Below are 16,755 nucleotides of genomic sequence, written 5' to 3' on the forward strand. Positions count from 1 at the left end.
GGCCAAGTCTCTTACCAAGTGGCACAGGTGACCAGGCTGGTGCTCAAACCTCTTACAAAGGGGCACTAATTCTGTAGCTCCAGACTCCAAGCAGTGCTCTGGCAACTGCTGGCCAAGGCTTACCGTTGGTAGCCGCCTGTGTGTGCTCTGATGTGCTGCTGCACACCGCCTGCTTGTAAGCAGCTCGGTGTTTAAGCGATACGTTGCCCAAGGGACAGGCTTCTGAGTCCGGATGAAAGCTTTCCCTCCGTTAGCAGCAGCTTGCCTTATCCCAAATAAACCCCAACTCCTCCGGGTGTTCAGACGAGTCTAATTGAATGGTAATTGGCAGATTGGTGGTGAGTGGGTGGGTGGGTGGAACTGCTCTTTCAGAGCCAGCTCCAGCTGTTCCAGCTAGCTACCTTTGAAGAGCTGCTTACAGAAAGAGGCAGCACAGAGCCTATAAACTCAGCTGCTCAAGTGCAGCCCCTGGCGCCGTGAGCCTCGCACCCTGCCGGAGCTGCTGTGCGGCTGCAGGGCGCACACCGCCGCTAACGGCTTGCAGACCGCTCGGCTGCTGCCGCTGCCAGGGCTGCCAGGGTAGGTGTCTGGCTGGTGGCTGTGGGTGGGTGCAGTGTTGGGCCTAGCCAGCAGGCATGCCAGGCTTCTCCCCAGAGCCTGCCGTGCTGCTTGCACAGACAGAGAGCCAGCCCCGGTGCTTCAGAGCACTTCGTTACGCGTGGCTGCTTAGGCAGAACTCGGAACTGCTGTCCCTGTCCTGCTTGTGTGGGCAGCCTGGCTGAAGGGATCTGGCACTGCTCTGCTCCAGTCCAGGGCTCCTCCTTCACAGCTCCTGCGGGGCAGAGGACAGGGCTGTGGCTTCGGATGAGGCTGAGTGACTAGAAGGGAAGTTTCTGTTTGCTGAGCAATGGACAAGGAGTAGGAAGTGTCAAAGGGAAAAAGCAGAGTGCATTTTGTGCTCCTGCAGCCCTCACACCTTCTGTCCTCACGTGTAGGATCTCCACATTGATACCTCATGGGGCCAGTGGTCAAAGGAGCTTTCACATCTCACAGGATCACAGAGTGTCAGGGGCTGGAAGGGACCTCTGGAGATCTTCCAGCCCAACCCCCCAGCCAGGGCAGCACCAGAGAATCCAGCACAGGTCACACAGGAACACATCCAGACAGGGCTGCAAAGGCTCCACAGAAGGAGACTCCACAACCTCTCTGGGCAGCCTGTGCCAGGGCTCTGGCACCGTCATAGACAAGAAGTTGTTGCTCCTGTTGAGCTGGAACTTGCTGTGCTGCAGTGTCCATCCCTTGGCCCTTGTCCTATGGCAGGGCACAAGTGAGCAGAGGCTGTCCCTGTCCCTCCCTTCCTGCCCCCCAGCCCTCAGCTCTTGATAGACATTGCTCAGATCCCCTCTCAGCCTTCTCCTCTGCAGCCTAAGCAGCCCCAGGGCTCTCAGCCTCTCCTCCTCAGGCAGTGCTGCAGTCCCTTTAGCATCCCTGTAGCCCTGCCTGGGACTCTCCCCAGCAGATCCCTGTCCCTCTTGAACTGGGGAACCCAGAACTGGATGCAGTATTCCAGGTGGGGCTTCACCAGGGCAGAGTAGGGTGGGAGGAGACCCTCCCTGGATCTGCTGGACACACTCTTCTCAATGCCCCCTAGGATGCCATTGGCCTCCTTGGCTACAAGGGCACATTGCTGTCCATGCAGAACTTGCTGCCCACCAGCACTGCCAGGTCCTTCTCCATGGGGGTGCTCTCCAGCAGATCACCTCCAGACCTGTACTGGTGCAGTTTATTGCTTCTGAAAAATGCCCTCCCTGGTCCTCTGGTAGGAATTTACAGTGTGCTGTCAAAGCCTCATGAAAGCAGCCATCAGTGAAGTGCACTGGCATAGGGGGAGGTGCTGGAAATCTTTGCAGGGCAGGATCCTTAATGCAGGGTTTTCAAGTGGTTTTGTACCCACTGCTAAAGATAAAAACAGCTTCATGCCAACCTCACCATATTGTGCCTGGGTGATACCCACAGAGTGCCCACAGTAAGGTGCAGAGAACACGTGTGACTTCTGTGGTTATCTAATGTGCACTACAAATTATAGTGTGGTCTCTGAGGTTAAGCAAAATAACTACCAGCACTTGGTGGGGTTTGTAAGGTGCAGTTTGGAACTCATTGAGCACAGAATGCCAGGTTGGAAGGGACCCCAAGGATCATCTGGTCCAACCTTGCTAGATGATAGTGGAGTTGAAATGAGCTAGCCTTGCATCCTGTCAAGCTGAGTCTTAAAACTGAGCAGTGTAGGGGAATCCACTGCTTTCCTTGGGAGATGATTCCAATCCCTGACTGTTCTCATGAGGAAACATCTCTTTCTGGATTCCAGTGGGAATCTCCCCAGCAGTAACTTGTCCCCATCACCTCTTGTCTTTTCTATGGGACTCCTTGTGAAAAGGGAGACTTTCAGAGCCAACCTGGATGTGTTCTTGTGTGGCCTGCCCTAGGTGACCCTGCTTTAGCAGGAGGGTTGGACTCAGTGACCTCTGGAAGTCCCTTCCAACCCCTCACATTCTGTGATCCTGTGAATCACCTCATGTGATACCCACACAATGTCCACGGAGTCATAGAATTGTCAGAGTTAGAAGAGACCTCGAGGATCATCCAGTTCCAAGCCTCCTGCTGTGGGCAAGGACACTTCCCACTAGATAGATTGCCCAGAGCCACGTCCAGCATGGCCTTAAAATCTTCCAGGGATGAGGCTTCCACCACTTCTTTGGGCAACCTGTGCCAGTGTCTCATCACCCTTATGGTAAAGAACTTCTTCCTAATGTCCAATCTAAATCTATCTTCCTCTAGCTTGGATCCCTTCACCTGAGTCCTATCACTACCTAATGCCCTAAAAAGTCCCTCCCCAGCTTTCTTGCAGCCCCCTTCAGATACTGGAAGGCCACAAGAAGGTCTCCTTGGAGCCTTCTCTTTTCCAAGCTGAACAATCTCAACTCTGTCAGCCTGCCTTCATAGGAGACAGCATCACCTCTTTGCAGGTCTCTGACAGCTGAAGATTATCCAGGAAATTGAAGTCTGAATTTTGTTTGCATGATTCTTTGCACTTAACACTGTGTACAGCAAAGAGTGGATCTAAATATCAGAGTCTATGCCCCAGTGTTGTTTTCCAAGTGAAACCAGGCTTCTGTTGCCCAAGTACTGCTTTGTAGTAGTCAGTTTTGATTCCAATTGCTAGAGGAACACTTTGAATAAGCAGTTGCTTTCGATTAAGCACATTATGATACTTACCTAAGGCTTGTCTAAAACTGCAGTCTAGATTCCTGGGAATCACAGAAAGCATCTGATTGGAGGAGACCTCCAGGCTGCTCCAGTCCAACCCCTGACTTAACACTGCAGGGGCAGCACTAAATCACCTTCCTAAGCACAGCTCCACAGGCTGCTTGAATGCCCCCAGGGAGAGTGACTGCAGCAGTGCCCTGGGCAGACCATTCCATGGCTGAGAGCCCTCTCTGGGAAGAAATATTTCCTGGCATCCAGCCTGCACCTCTCCTGGGGCAGCTTGGAACCATTTCCTCTGCTCCTGTCCCTTGCCACCCAAGAGCAGAGGCTGCCCCCTCCTGACTCCAACCTCCCTGCAGGGAGCTGCAAAGAGCAATGAGCTCTGCCCTCAGCCTCCTCTTCTGCAGCCTCAACACCCCCAGCTCCCTCAGCCCCTGCTCACAGCCCAGCTGCTCCAGGCCCTTCTCCAGCCTCACTGCCCTGCTCTGGACAGGCTGCAGCCCCTCAGTGTCCTTCCTGGAGTGAGGGACCCAGAGCTGAGCACAGCACTGGAGGTGTGGCCTCAGCAGTGCTGAGCACAGGAGGATGATCCCCTCCTGTCCCTGCTGCCCACCCTGCTCCTGACCCAAGCCAGGATGCCTTTGGCTTTCTTGGCCAGCTGGGCACTGCTGGCTCATGTTTAATTGACTACCAACCAGAACTCCCAGGCTCCTCTTAAAGTGGCACCTTCAGTGCTGAGTTCCTATGTAGCATATGCAGTCAGAAGCTGTTTCAGGCACCAGCAGACCCAGCTGCACCCAGGCAGGCTCTGGCAATATTGCATGACATCCAAAAAAAGTTAAATGGATTTTAAAAGCTGCTTCAATTTCCACTTCTCACTCCCTTTCTTTGAGGTTATTACTTTGGTTAAAAAATGAAAGCTCTATGCCCCTCTGTTTGAGCTTTATTACTGCTTTGGCAGCATCACAGCAACATTACAGGCCATTATTTTGACTGGTGTGGTATTGACTGACTGGATCTGTTAGAAGGGTGGAGGAGTTGGTATTAAACAAGCACAAGAACACCCCTGTCTTGAGCACTTCTCACTGTGGCTTTGAGTGTGTTGAGAAACTCCTCGTGCCCAAAGAGCAGCCCACAGCTGCATCCCTCAGTGCTCAGCTGCCATGGGGCAGCAGGTTTGCTGCTGCACCTAAGGGCAGATTTATTGCAGGCCCTGCTGTGGGTGCACCTCTGATTGCTGTGCTCAGGAGGAGCTGCTGCAGCTTGCCTTGCTTCTGTTTTTCACTGTCATGTGTTGCCACGCTGCAGAGAGAGGCACCTGTTGCTGTGAGCCAGGATGTAAAGCACTTGGGTTGAGAGCTAATGGGCAGTATGCTGGGGCATGGCAGGGTGTGGGTGTCACAGTAGTAGGCACTGCAGTGGATAGAGAAGTTGTGCTTCCAGACACCCCCGTGCAGGAGGGGGCTCATTGGCATAGTACCTGCCAGAAGCAAACCAGGGGAGATGTTGGAGTGAAGATAAAGCACAGAAGGTGCTGGCTTTTTCTGGTCTCTGTCTGCTGGGACTCTGCAGTGCTCATCTGCCTACTTCTTTCCCCTCACAGACCTGTCCTCTGCTCATACTCCACTTTCCCCAAAAAGAGAGACTTTTCTCCTTCTTCATGAAATGCATTAACAGTGTGAGAGCTCCCCAAGGATGTGGTGGAGCAGGGTTCAGTTTCCTGCCTTGCCTGAAGGCATTTGAATCTGAACCTCCTGTCTCCACCTCCTAGTGGAAACTGCCCCAGGTTGGTCTGAGTTGTGATCTTTTCTACTCCTGTTGGCATTCTGTGCATTAAGTAGCATCAGGTAAGATACAGAAGCAGTCTGAGGGGCATGTACTTAGATGACCCCAAGCTCCAGTGAGCACTGAGCTGTGGGACAAGAACCCCAGAATGGCTGCATGCTGTGTCCAGCTCTCTCTCTTCAGGGCCAGTGAGCTCCCTGACTTGTCTGGAGAGCTGTCCCTGGGAGGCAGGGACTCCTGCACCATGATCTCCCCTGTCAGAAGCCTTCTTGGGTTGTAGTCCTGCAGGATGAGAGTCTTCATCCCAGTAAGCAAAGAGGAAAGCAGGATGCATCACCCCACATTGTACTTGAGTGTCAGCATGGTGGGACATCAGCCCTGTCTTTCTGCAGAGGAAAGGGAAAGTTAGAGCTTCCCCTGTGCTTTGAAGGGGCCCATGGTTGTTGTGATGTATGCTTTAAGGATGGTCTGTGCCAGGGAGGATGTCTCATTTTGACCCCAGCGTTGATCCCTGTTAGACAGGCCCAAGCTACGCCACTGCTCAGAGGCAGAGGTCCTGCTGCAGGTGTGCAAGGAGGGGTAACTACCTGTGCCCTGCTGTCCTTTTGGGACAGTAATGACTGTGAAGACTTATCCTTAGGGCTTGTTCTGGACGAGCCTGCTGAGCAGCAGGTATGACTTGAGCTACTCTTTAGCCTTCCAGCTGTGCCTCCCCATGTGCTCAGGATCCCTGCGTGTGTTCAGACAGGCATGTGGTGTTGAATTCACCTCCACAGTGGGGGGGAATGCACTTGCATTGCTCTGCACTAACAGCTATGAGCAATGATAATTAATAGCTCCTAATTGCTTAATCAGTGTAAAGTTTTAGACTGTGTCATATGTGAAGGTGTTTATTTTATGTGGATGACTAAGCCCCAGATGAATGCACCAAGTCATCCAGGCTTAGCAGTGCTGCCTGTCCCAGACAGAAACATCACCAGCAGCTTCGCTGCCCCTCCAGGCCCCTTGCTGGAGTCCTTGCTGTGGCCCGGAGATGCTTCTGCTGGCAGCCAAAGTGCCCTTACAGTGAGCTTCCCATCAGCCCAGAGCTGTCAGCGGCAGACAGGAGCCTGCTGGGTGCTGCCCCTGTGCTCTCCCTGCTCTCCATCCACCCCCTGCCTCTGGTGGCCAGTTTCTCTGAGCATCACACCTGGCTGTCACCAGGCAGTTCTGCAGGTCTCAGCAAGCCCTGATCCCTGCCTGCAGACGAGGGCTGTCTCTGTCTCACCTTGCTCAAGCAAATGCATCCCTCCTTGGTGTCCAGGTTTTGTTTTCTTCAGCTCTGGTTCAGTTTTATCTGTTCCCTCTCCTCGCTCTCCCTCACACTGTCCCCATATCTCTTTCCATTCCTGTCTCTTGGATTGTTTTCCTGTCCCAGACCTATTTCCCGTGCCAGTTTCTTTTCAGCTGCCTGTGCATGAGCTCCCCTCCATTTCTGTGCATCTCTCTTCTTATCTACTGGGGAAGATGAAGGGAAGATAGAGCCACTGAATGACAGAGTTGGAAGTCCCTGTTGGAAGCAATCATTAGATGAAGTTTGCTTTCACAGTTCAAGAGCCCCAGTGGTGCCTGTGTGCACATGGCCTGCAGGTGGGGGCTGGGCAACAGACAGTTGCTTATGGGCAGTGGTGGCATCCACAAAAGCCTCTGTGTGGCTTTTCCACGGTGGCAGCATTCATCAGTGGTGAACGCTGTAAAGGCATCCCATTAATGTTTGTGAGGCTGCTGAGGCTGAAGAAGAGGAGGCTGAGGGCAGAGCTCATTGCTCTCTGCAGCTCCCTGCAGGGAGGTTGGAGTCAGGAGGGGGCAGCCTCTGCTCTTGGGTGGCAAGGGACAGGAGCAGAGGAAATGGTTCCAAGCTGCCCCAGGGGAGGCTGAGGCTGGATGCTAGGAAATATTTCTTCCCAGAGAGGGCTCTCAGCCATGGAATGTTCTGCCCAGGGCAGTGCTGCAGTCCCCATGGCTGGAGGTGTTTAAGCAGCCTGTGGAGCTGTGCTTAGGGACATGGTTTGGTGTTGCCCTGCAGTGCTGGGTTGAGAGATGGACTGGAGGAGCTTGGAGGTCTCTTCCAAACAGATGTCTTTCGTGATTCTGTAATTCTGTGATTACCTCTGTTGGGTGTGGAGACTCTGGGGTAGAAGCAAGGACTCAGGTATGAGACTGAAAGGTCGATTGCCTGCTGCCATGTGCCACCATAGAAGTAACCAACAAAGTACCATGCAGGCAGAGCTCGTTAGAGACATTCTGAATGTTGTGGGGCTAACCCCATGGTAGGAAAATGTGGCCACCCACTCCTAGCTGAACTCATCTGGCATCAGTGAAAGCAGCATCCTTGGACAGCAGTAGAGGAACTAACCCTTAGCTTTCCAGAGAGGCTTGATGGCTGCACCCAAAGAGTGGCTGGCAATGGCTCCATGGCCAAGTGGAGGCCAGAGACAAGTGGAGTCCCTCAGGGATCAGTCCTGGCACCAGACTTGTTCAGCATCTCTGTGGGTGCCATGGACAGAGGCACTGAGTGCAGCCTCAGCAAGTTTGCTGCCCACACCAAGCTGTGTGGTGCAGCAGCCAGGCTGGAGGGCAGGATCCATCCAGAGGGACCTGCACAGGCTGCAGAGGTGGGCACAAGCCAGCCTCAGGAGGTTCAACAAGACCAAATGCAAGATCTTGCATCTGGGTCAAGGCAATGCCAAGCACAAATCCAGGCTGTGCAGTGAGTGGTTGGAGAGCAGCCCTGAGGAGAAGGACTTGGGAGTGCTGGTGGAGGAGAAGCTCAACAGGAGCCAGCAGTGTGCACTTGCAGCCCAGAGAGCAACCAGAGCCTGGGCTGCAGCAGCAGAAGTGTGGCCAGCAGGGCCAGGGAGGGGATTCTCCTCCTCTGCTGTGCTCTGCTGAGACCCCACCTGGAGCACTGCATCCAGTTCTGGAGTCCCTGGGACAGGAGGGATGTGGAGATGCTGGAGAGTGTCCAGAGCAGGGCCAGGAGAATGCTCAGAGGCTGCAGCAGCTCTGCTGTGAGCACAGACTGAAAGTGTTGGGGCTGTGCAGGCTCGAGCAGAGGAGGCTCCCAGGTGACCTTCTTGTGGCCTGCCAGCATCTGAAGGGGGCTACAAAAGAGCTGGGGAGGGACTTTTGAGGCTGTGAGGGAGTGACAGGACTGGGGGGAATGGAGCAAAGCTGGAGGTGGGGAGATTCAGAGTGGATGTGAGGAGGAAGTTGTTGAGCAGGAGAGTGGTGAGAGGCTGGCAGGGGTTGCCCAGGGAGGTGGTTGAGGCCTCATGGCTGGAGGTGTTTGAGGCCAGGCTGGCTGAGGCTGTGTGCAGCCTGCTCTAGGGTAGGGTGTCCCTGGGCATGGCAGGGGGGTTGGAACTGGCTGCTCCTTGTGGTCCCTTCCAGCCCTGGCTGGTTCTGTGCTCTGTGACTGCACTGATCTTGGGCAGAAGCAGTCGGTGCCACAGGCAGTACACAGGGTGTGTGCTGGAAGGGAAGCAGGCGGCGCTGGGCAGGAGGGCAGTCTGCGCTCTGCCAGCTGGTGCAGCGAGCACACAACATCCTCTCCCATTTGCACATTCAGTCCATGCATGTGTATCAAGTATGTCAGTCCTTGGAATTCTTGCCACGCCAGGGGTCCTTCATGTGCCTGCGTCACCTGGGCTGCTCCAGTCGCCTCTGGGGGTGTCTGCCTGACTCTGAGCCCCAGTGCACGCCCAGGAACAGCACCCGCCAGGTCCTGCACTGACTCTCCATCCCAGGGAGGCACATCTGCCCCCTCAGGGGTCAGTTCTGACACCAGTGCTGTGTAACATCTTGGTCAGTGACAGGGACAGAGGAATCACTGCACCCTCAGCATGTGGGCAGATGGCACCAAGCTGTGTGGCACAGTCGACTTCCTAGAGGGACCTGGGCAGGCTGCAGAGCTGTGCCCAGGCCAACCTCATGACATTCAACAAGGCCAAGTGTAAGGTCCTGCACCTGGGTTGGTGCAATCCCAAGCACAGCTCCAGGCTGGGTGGGGAATGGCTGAGAGCAGCCCTGAGGAACAGGCCCTGGGGGTCTGGGCTGATGCAAAGCTCCACAGGAGCCTGCAGTGTGAGTGCAGCCCAGACACAACCCTGTGCTGGGCTGCAGCAAGAGCAGTGTGGGCAGTAGGGCAAGGGAGGGGATTCTGCCCCTTGGCTCTGCTCTCCTCAGACCCCACCTGGAGTCCTGGGTGTAGTTCTGGAGCCCCCAGCACAAGCAGGACATGGAAGTGTTGGAGCCAGACCAGAGGCTGCAGCAGCTCTGGTATGAGGGCAGGCTACAAGAGTTGGGATTCTGCAGCCTGGAGAAGAGAAGGCTTGGAGGAGACCTTGGAGTGGCCTTGCAGTATCTGCAGGGGGCTCCAGGAAGGCTGAGGAGGAACTACTGACAAGGCCTGGTAATGACAGGATGAAGAGGAATGGGTTTGAACTGGCAGAGGGGAGGTTTAGACCAGATGTTAGGAGGAAGTTCTTTACAGTGTGGGTGGTGAGACACTGGCACAGGTTGCCCAGGGAGGCTGTGGCTGCTCCCTCCCTGGAGGTGTTTAAAGTTATATTAGATGAGGCCTTGTGGGAGGTGTCCCTGCCTGTGGCAGGGAGTTGGAACTGGCTGAGCTTTGAGGTCCCTTCCAACCCAAACCATTCTATGATTCTAGTGCTTCTAGAGGAAGGAAGAGAAGATGAGCACTGGATGTTTTCAGGGGATGCTCTCTCCTTTTGCAGAAGTGTTCCTCTCTCTTGGGGCAGGTGTTCCTCCTGCCATGAGAAAGGCAATCCTGACAAGTGTGAATCTCTGTTAGGTAATTAACTTTCCAATCAATAGAAGGGATCTGAAGACTGGCACAGGGCTGGTAGAAAATGCAAACTGTTACTTAACAAAGCAGAGTGAATGGCTGAATGTGGGACAGTAGGAGTGGGGAGAGGAGGAGGGGGCAAGCACTGAGCCTGAGGAACGCAGACCAGTCCATCACAGCAACCCTATCTGGAAGTCTTCCTAATGCTGTGATGCCTTGGGTGAGTTGTATTTTGACTTTTTTATCTCTTCAGACATAAGACTAAGCAGTCTTAGCTGCCTAGATAGACACCACTTAAGTGCATTTGAGCCTTCCTCCCCACCTAGGCAGTGGAAGGAAGAGGATGGGACTCTTACCACAGAGTATAGCTGTGTCTTCTTGGACCTTTGTGCTGGTTATATCCTAGCAACATCTACATCTATCTCTAGTATTTTTGTGGGAGTGATTTTTTTTAGGTGAAGGATGGGTTTATAAGTAGCTCAGAGAGGCTAATGAATGATTTATAGGTGTTTTGATACTTAATCAATTCTTTCAGACTGTCAGAGAAGTAAAGAGGCTGCTTATAACCATGGCTCGTACCCATCAAAGCCACTTGCTTTGGCCGTGGTTATTTGTGCTCCAGTCTCTGTGTTGTGGCCATGCCAACGTTTATTAAAGATTTACTGGCCTGATAGAAGCCATCTATAAATGCAAGCTTTGTGCAAAGTGAGACCATTCCATCTTGCTTCTGCTTTCCTTCTCCTACTGATGGAGGTCTGCTGGAGGCGACTGGCACAGCTGATGGGAAGAAGCAGTTTCTTCTCTGTACTACACTGAGCTTAAAGCTAAGAGGAGAACTTCATTTTTCTTCTCTTGTCAGTAACTTAATCCTTTGTGGTTTTACTGTTCCTGAAATAATAAAGGCAGTCTGAAGCCAAAGGAGAGCCTTAGGATGAAGTAACCTTGGTCTTTTCCTAGCTAGTGAGCAGACAGTTCCTGCTGGGGATTTCTCCCTGTCTGACAGAGGAGAAAGCAGCTCCCACAAAGAAAACTCTATCCTGGAGGCTGCAGTGATCCTCTGCACCATAGCCCATAGTGAATTGAGGTTGTGGTGGGACTGGGAGGATGAACCCAGCAGACAAGTCACTGGTTTTCTGCATGGAATTTGCCAAAGCCAAACTCATCATCATGTTCCAGTGGGAATTTGCCCTTTCTAAACTTAGACTTTTTAAACACAAACCCTGTAAAAGCGATGTAAGCCTCCTTTGAACTCCTTTCTCTCTCCTGCAGTCTGAGGGGTAGAATGTCTTGTGTGCAGAGCGATGCCGCTGTGAGGGGGCAGAAACCTCCTGTAGTGTCACATCTGGAGTGGGGCAGGAGACTTTTCCAGGTGGTTCACTTCCTTACCTCACTCAGAAAAGCAAAACCACCAGCATTTTTTAATGTGTCTTCAGTAAGCTGCACAAGTGAGGTGAATGGCCAAGGTCTGCAGAATTTTAAACCCTGGATTTGATGTTATTCTTCTGACCAAATCCTGATGCTCTCTTTGGTTCGAATAGGAACATGTGTGATGAGTTGTTTCAGATGGGCTGTCTTACTGCTGCTGAGCCTTCCTAGCTCCCACCACTCACTACCAGCCATTTAGGGTACTCAGCAGTTTTTGGTGTCAAGGATGAGTAGAGGAAACCATGGGATGGAATTCTGCCTTTCCTCTGCTGCATCAGAGCAGAAGCAAGAGCACCTCTGCAGTTTTGTGATTTCCTCTTTCTTCGTGAAGAAGGTGAGGCCCTAGAGAGGTCCCACCCGCAATATTGCATCCAGTTCTGGGCTCCCCAGTTCAAGAGGGTCTACTGGAGAGAGTCCCAGGCAGGACTACAAGGATGCTGCAGGGACTGGAGCACTGCCTGAGGAGGAGAGGCTGAGAGCCCTGGGGCTGCTTAGGCTGCAGAGGAGAAGGCTGAGAGGGGATCTGAGCAATGTCTATCAAGAGTTGAGGGCTGGGGGGCAGGAAGGAAGGGACAGGGACAGCCTCTGCTCACTTGTGCCCTGCCACAGGACAAGGGCCAAGGGATGCAAACTGCAGCACAGCAAGTTCCAGCCCAACAGGAGCAACAACTTCTTTGCTGTGAGGGTGCCAGAGCCCTGGCACAGGCTGCCCAGGGAGGTTGTGGAGTGTCCTTCTGTGGAGCCTTTGCAGCCCTGTCTGGATGTGTTCCTGTGTGACCTGTGCTGGATTCTCTGGTGCTGCTGTGGCAGGGGGGTTGGGCTGGAAGATCTCCAGAGGTCCCTTCCAGCCATCCTGTGATCCTGTGATCTGTGGTTTCTTTTAGCCTTTTGCTGCTGTATGCCTGTTTTGGAGACACAAGGAATGAAAAGAATAATGGATTTTATGCCACAAATGGATAAATTTTTCTCAACTCTGTTGGCTCACTACAACCCCAACTCCTAAGCAATACACACAGAAAGGTCTGTGAGAAGCAGCATTAGTTCTTTCAAGGACTTTGTCGGTCTTAGGGCCAGTAGATTTATTATCATTTAAGCCTGACATACAAATCTCATCATGAGACCTGCTCCTCACATGAATGCCCCTTCTGCTCCTGACTGCTTAGGCTGACTTCCATGGATTATTTGTGTGTGAGCTGTGTGGAGCTGATCTGTACTGGGCATCAATCTCTCCTTACTGCAGCTGGGTGAAACAGGGACTCGCAGGCGGCAGGAATCTGGCCCAGCTGCTGCTGAAAGCAGAGGAAGTTGTTTTCCTCTTTAAACAAAGCCACTGATACAGACACAGCGTTTGGAGGGAGTTTAGTTTTGTGTTAGTTCTCGGTGTATCTCCGACCTTCAAGAGGACATGGAACAGTACAATTCAGAGTGCTGCTGCCTGCAACTCGGCTCCTTGCGTCTGGGCCACGGAGAAGAGCAAAAACAATGAAACAGACACTTTGAGCTGCCAGGGAGGGAAAAAAGGCAACTGGCAGCCTGCTCTTGCTTTATTGTTAAATATCTCTATTTAAATGCAAACGAGCGTCTGACACTGCCCAAGTCACGCACCGCGAAGCAGGCGTGCAGGCTGGGAACAGATAAATGTGCGGTTGGTTTTGAAGCTCCTGGATCGCTTCCATTGCCAGGAGGAGCAGAAGTGGCTGAATACATTTGTGGTTGCATCCCCAGGATCAGTTCAGCCCCTCGGAATTTCAGATGTGAAGGTTTTTATGCTAATGTAGCTCTTTGCAGAAGTGTGGAGGGGACTCTCCAGTTCAAGCATCTCTCCACGTGGTCTCTGCGTCTCCCCTCTGTCAGCCCTAGCACATGTTGCAGTGGAAAGCTCAGGGCATGCAGTGTGTTTTGGAAGGGCTTAGGATCCAGGGGCAGCAAGAGGAAGGAGCAGCCAAAGGGATGCCCTGTTCTGCCTCAGGTGTGTGTGGTTCTCAGAATCACAGAATGCTCTGGGCTGGAAGGGACCTCCAAAGCTCATCCAGTCCAACCCCCCTGCAGTCAGCAGGGACAGCCTCCACTAGATCAGGCTGCCCAAAGCACTGTTGAGACTCACCTTGACTATCTCCAGGCATGGGGCCTCAACCACCTCCCTGGGCAACCTGTTGCAGTGTTCCAGCAGCCTCCTGCTGCAGAACTTGTTCCTCATATCCAATCTCAATCTGCTCTGCTCTGGTTTGCAGCCACTGCTCTCGTGCTGGCCCTGCAGGCCTTTGCAAGCAGTCTCTCTCCCTCCCTGTACAGCATCTCCCTGCAAGTGTTCTGGATTTCTTAGTAAACTCCAGACCCTTTAAGACAGAGAAGCCTGAGGCTTGGCTGCAAGGATCAGGCACAAAAGGCACAAACAGTCTTCCAGGAGGAAAGTCTCCTGTCTGTGGGTTTCACTTCCTCTCCAGCTGCTCCCAGCAGTGGTGCTCCAGCTCAGATGAGGACTAAGCAAGGCCAACGGTGAAAAACAGGTCTGAGTGCACATCCAGGACCATGCCCTTTCCCCTGCCCACTTCTGCTCATCGAGGATAGCTGGTTTGTAGCACCCACTTGCTGAGGATCAGTTTTATTCAGCTGAGCACCAACATCAACAAACTGTACCTTGTGAAGCCTCCTCTTAAAGTTCTCCCTCTGATCCACCACCTACCTCACCTTTCTAGCTGCCATGCCTGCGAACCGGTGCGGATGCGTTTGCTTTCTGCACAGGGCTCCAGCAGTCTCTTAATAACCATAATAATCGTTATTAGTGATTAAAGCTACATTATTCATGCCAGATGGAGCCCCCTCCCTGTCTGCCAGAACGAGTTTGCATTAGGTAGTTATAGTACATTTGTGATCTGAACAAACAGATGGTGGAACGTGACAGCAGATTATGTGCTGGTGATGTCAGCAGCGGCGCTTCCCAAGGATAATTGCTGTGCATGAACATGACTGCAGCAAGGAGCTGGTAGCTTTAACAAGGTGGCTGGCATCCAGTGTGGCAATTACTGTCTGCAGCCAGCCAGAGAAGGGCGCGAGTGCGGCGGCAGGAGCGGTGGCTTTGGAGCAGGAGTGGCAGCAAGCCCGGCCTGACATGACTGCCCCGGTGGGTTTGCCCAGCTGCCTGAGCACACTGCTAGCCGAGCTGCAGGGCTTTCTTTTGGGGTGACACAACCTGTGCTGAGAGACAGTTTGCCCCTTCTCCAGTGCTGTCTGCCGTTTGGGCCCGCGGGAGGCACTGGCTGTGGTGTACTGGAGCAGTGTCAGCACGGGAGCAAAAGACAAGCTCCTGCAGCAGGTTCCTAGGGGACAGTCATCCTGGCAGCTTTTGGTGAAAAGTGGAACTTGAACCAAGACAAGATTAGGTTCCTGTGGCCAAAAGAGCAGTGGTAAGGACTGCAGCCTCTCCAATTATGGCCTTCAGGTGTGGCTGGGTGTAAAGGGCTCGACTGCCTGCACTTAGGGCACTGCTTTTCAGCATTGCCCACCCAGGTGTGGGGGTTAGCAGCTAGGGCACAGGGTGCAGTAAGGCAAGGCTCTGCCTGTGTCCTCTGGGAGCAGTCAGCATTCAGGAGGAAGAAGCATAGGAGCAGGAGTGTGACTGAGGTCTGGCCACAGCTGGATGGGAGCTGTGGAATGAGGTCTCTGTTCACTTGCAGTCAGGACTGGGTGTCACTGGCCATGCCTCCTCAAGCAGCAGAAGCTGCAGCCAGGGGACAATGTGCTGTGCTGTCCTGTTTGCTTGCCTATGCCTCACACAGTGGTCAGCACTTGGCCATGAAATGGAGGATGTGAACTCAACCTTCTCTTCACTCAAAGTGAGTGTCACTCTCTAATCATTACTAAGTAATTTATAACAGCTACCATTGATAACTCTTCCTCCTCTGTATGCATCTTACAGTGGGAGCACCTACACTGCCTTTTCTCAAGGCCCTAAACCTGTCAGCATGTGAATGATCTCGTAGTGCATCAGCTCCAGGTTCTGCAGGAACATGACTTTCCCTTGGAAGCAGGGCTGCAGGCAGCTTGAGAACCAGCAGCCAGAGATGGAAAGGCTCTGTGAGCTAAGCTGTGCTTGTGCTTAAGTGCTGCTCAGCACCCAGGTCCTCACCAGGGTATCCTACACAAAGGCTAGGCAAGGTTTGGGTGGGGAGGGCTGGCTCTGAAGGAGAGGCATTGAGTGCATCACCTCAATCAGGTTAAACTGAACATTAGGTAGGTAGGTGACAGGCTGAGAGAGCTGGGGCTATTCAGTCTGGAGAGGGGAAGGCACTGAGGAGACCTTATTGTGGCCTTCCAGTACTAGAAGTGGTGTAAAAGAAAGCTGGAGAGGGACTTTTTAGGGTATCAGGTAGTGATAGCGGTGGGGGGAATAAAGCAAAACTAGAGGAGGGGAGGTTAGACATTAGGAAGCAGTTCTCCCTCATGAGGGTGGTGAGACACTGGCACAGGTTACCCAGGAAGGTGGTGGAAGCCTCATCCCTGGAGGTTTTTAAGGCCAGGCTGGATATGACTCTAGGCAACCAGATCTAGTGTGAGGTGTCCCTGCCCATGGCAGGGAAGTTTGGAACTTGGCACTTCTTGAGGTCCCTTCCAGCCCTGACAATTCCATGATACTATGATAAGATGGATGGGTAGATGATAGATAGATGGATGGATAGGCAGAGAGAGATTCTCTGCAGAAGAGCCATCTCTTCTCCCATGGAGCAATGAGTGAGTCTTACACAGGCTGTATAGAGCAACAGTAACAGGACTGAGTGGTGCATTTGTTCTTCAGTCCAGCAGCCTGGTTGATGTTACTTGATTTAAAGGTGTCACAGATACTACACATAACAGAGAGGTATTTGGAGTATAAAGCACTGTATTGGTCTGATTTTAGCTTCCCAGAGACTCAAGCATAGCTAACAGAACAATACAATAATAGGATGCCTTCCCCTCTGCCCTCCCCCCCCACCCTCCCCCTTTGGAAAGAAAAATCTTAGCTGTAGAGAGGGAAAAGGGGTAAAACACCCAAAGAACAGACCTGCTTTGATTTGGAAGTTAACAGGAAAACTTTACCATAAATAAAAGGCATTTAAGGTAAGGGGAGTTACAAAGAGGTATAGGGAAGGGGAACAAGATAAATCCAGATTGATGGCAATGGATGGAGGTAGATTCAGGAGGTGGGGGTGGTCCCCCCATGCGGTAGGGTGGCCACCTGGCAACAGGAGCGGCAGGAATGAGGGGGCTGCTGGCAGGCAGGCAGGGAGGCCAAAGAGAGAGAGAGAGAGAGAGAGAGAGAGAGAGAGAGAGAAAGAAAGAAAGAAAGAAAGAAAGAAAGAAAGAAAGAAAGAAAGAAAGAAAGAAAGAAAGAAAGAAAGAAAGAAAGAAAGAAAGAAAGAAAGAAAGAAAGAAAGAAAGAAAGAAAGAGAGAGAGA

The 16,755-nt window shown here is 52.6% G+C and overlaps 1 protein-coding gene across 6 annotated transcripts in view; it reads left to right on the forward strand.

Moving 5' to 3' along the window:
• ERBB4 (erb-b2 receptor tyrosine kinase 4) overlaps window positions 1-16,755 on the forward strand; it is a 915,544-nt gene that overhangs the window by 617,681 nt on the left and 281,108 nt on the right. The window lies entirely within an intron of this gene.

The sequence above is a fragment of the Pogoniulus pusillus genome, chromosome 24, assembly GCF_015220805.1.
Source record: "Pogoniulus pusillus isolate bPogPus1 chromosome 24, bPogPus1.pri, whole genome shotgun sequence".
NCBI classification, from domain to species: Eukaryota; Metazoa; Chordata; class Aves; order Piciformes; family Lybiidae; genus Pogoniulus; species Pogoniulus pusillus.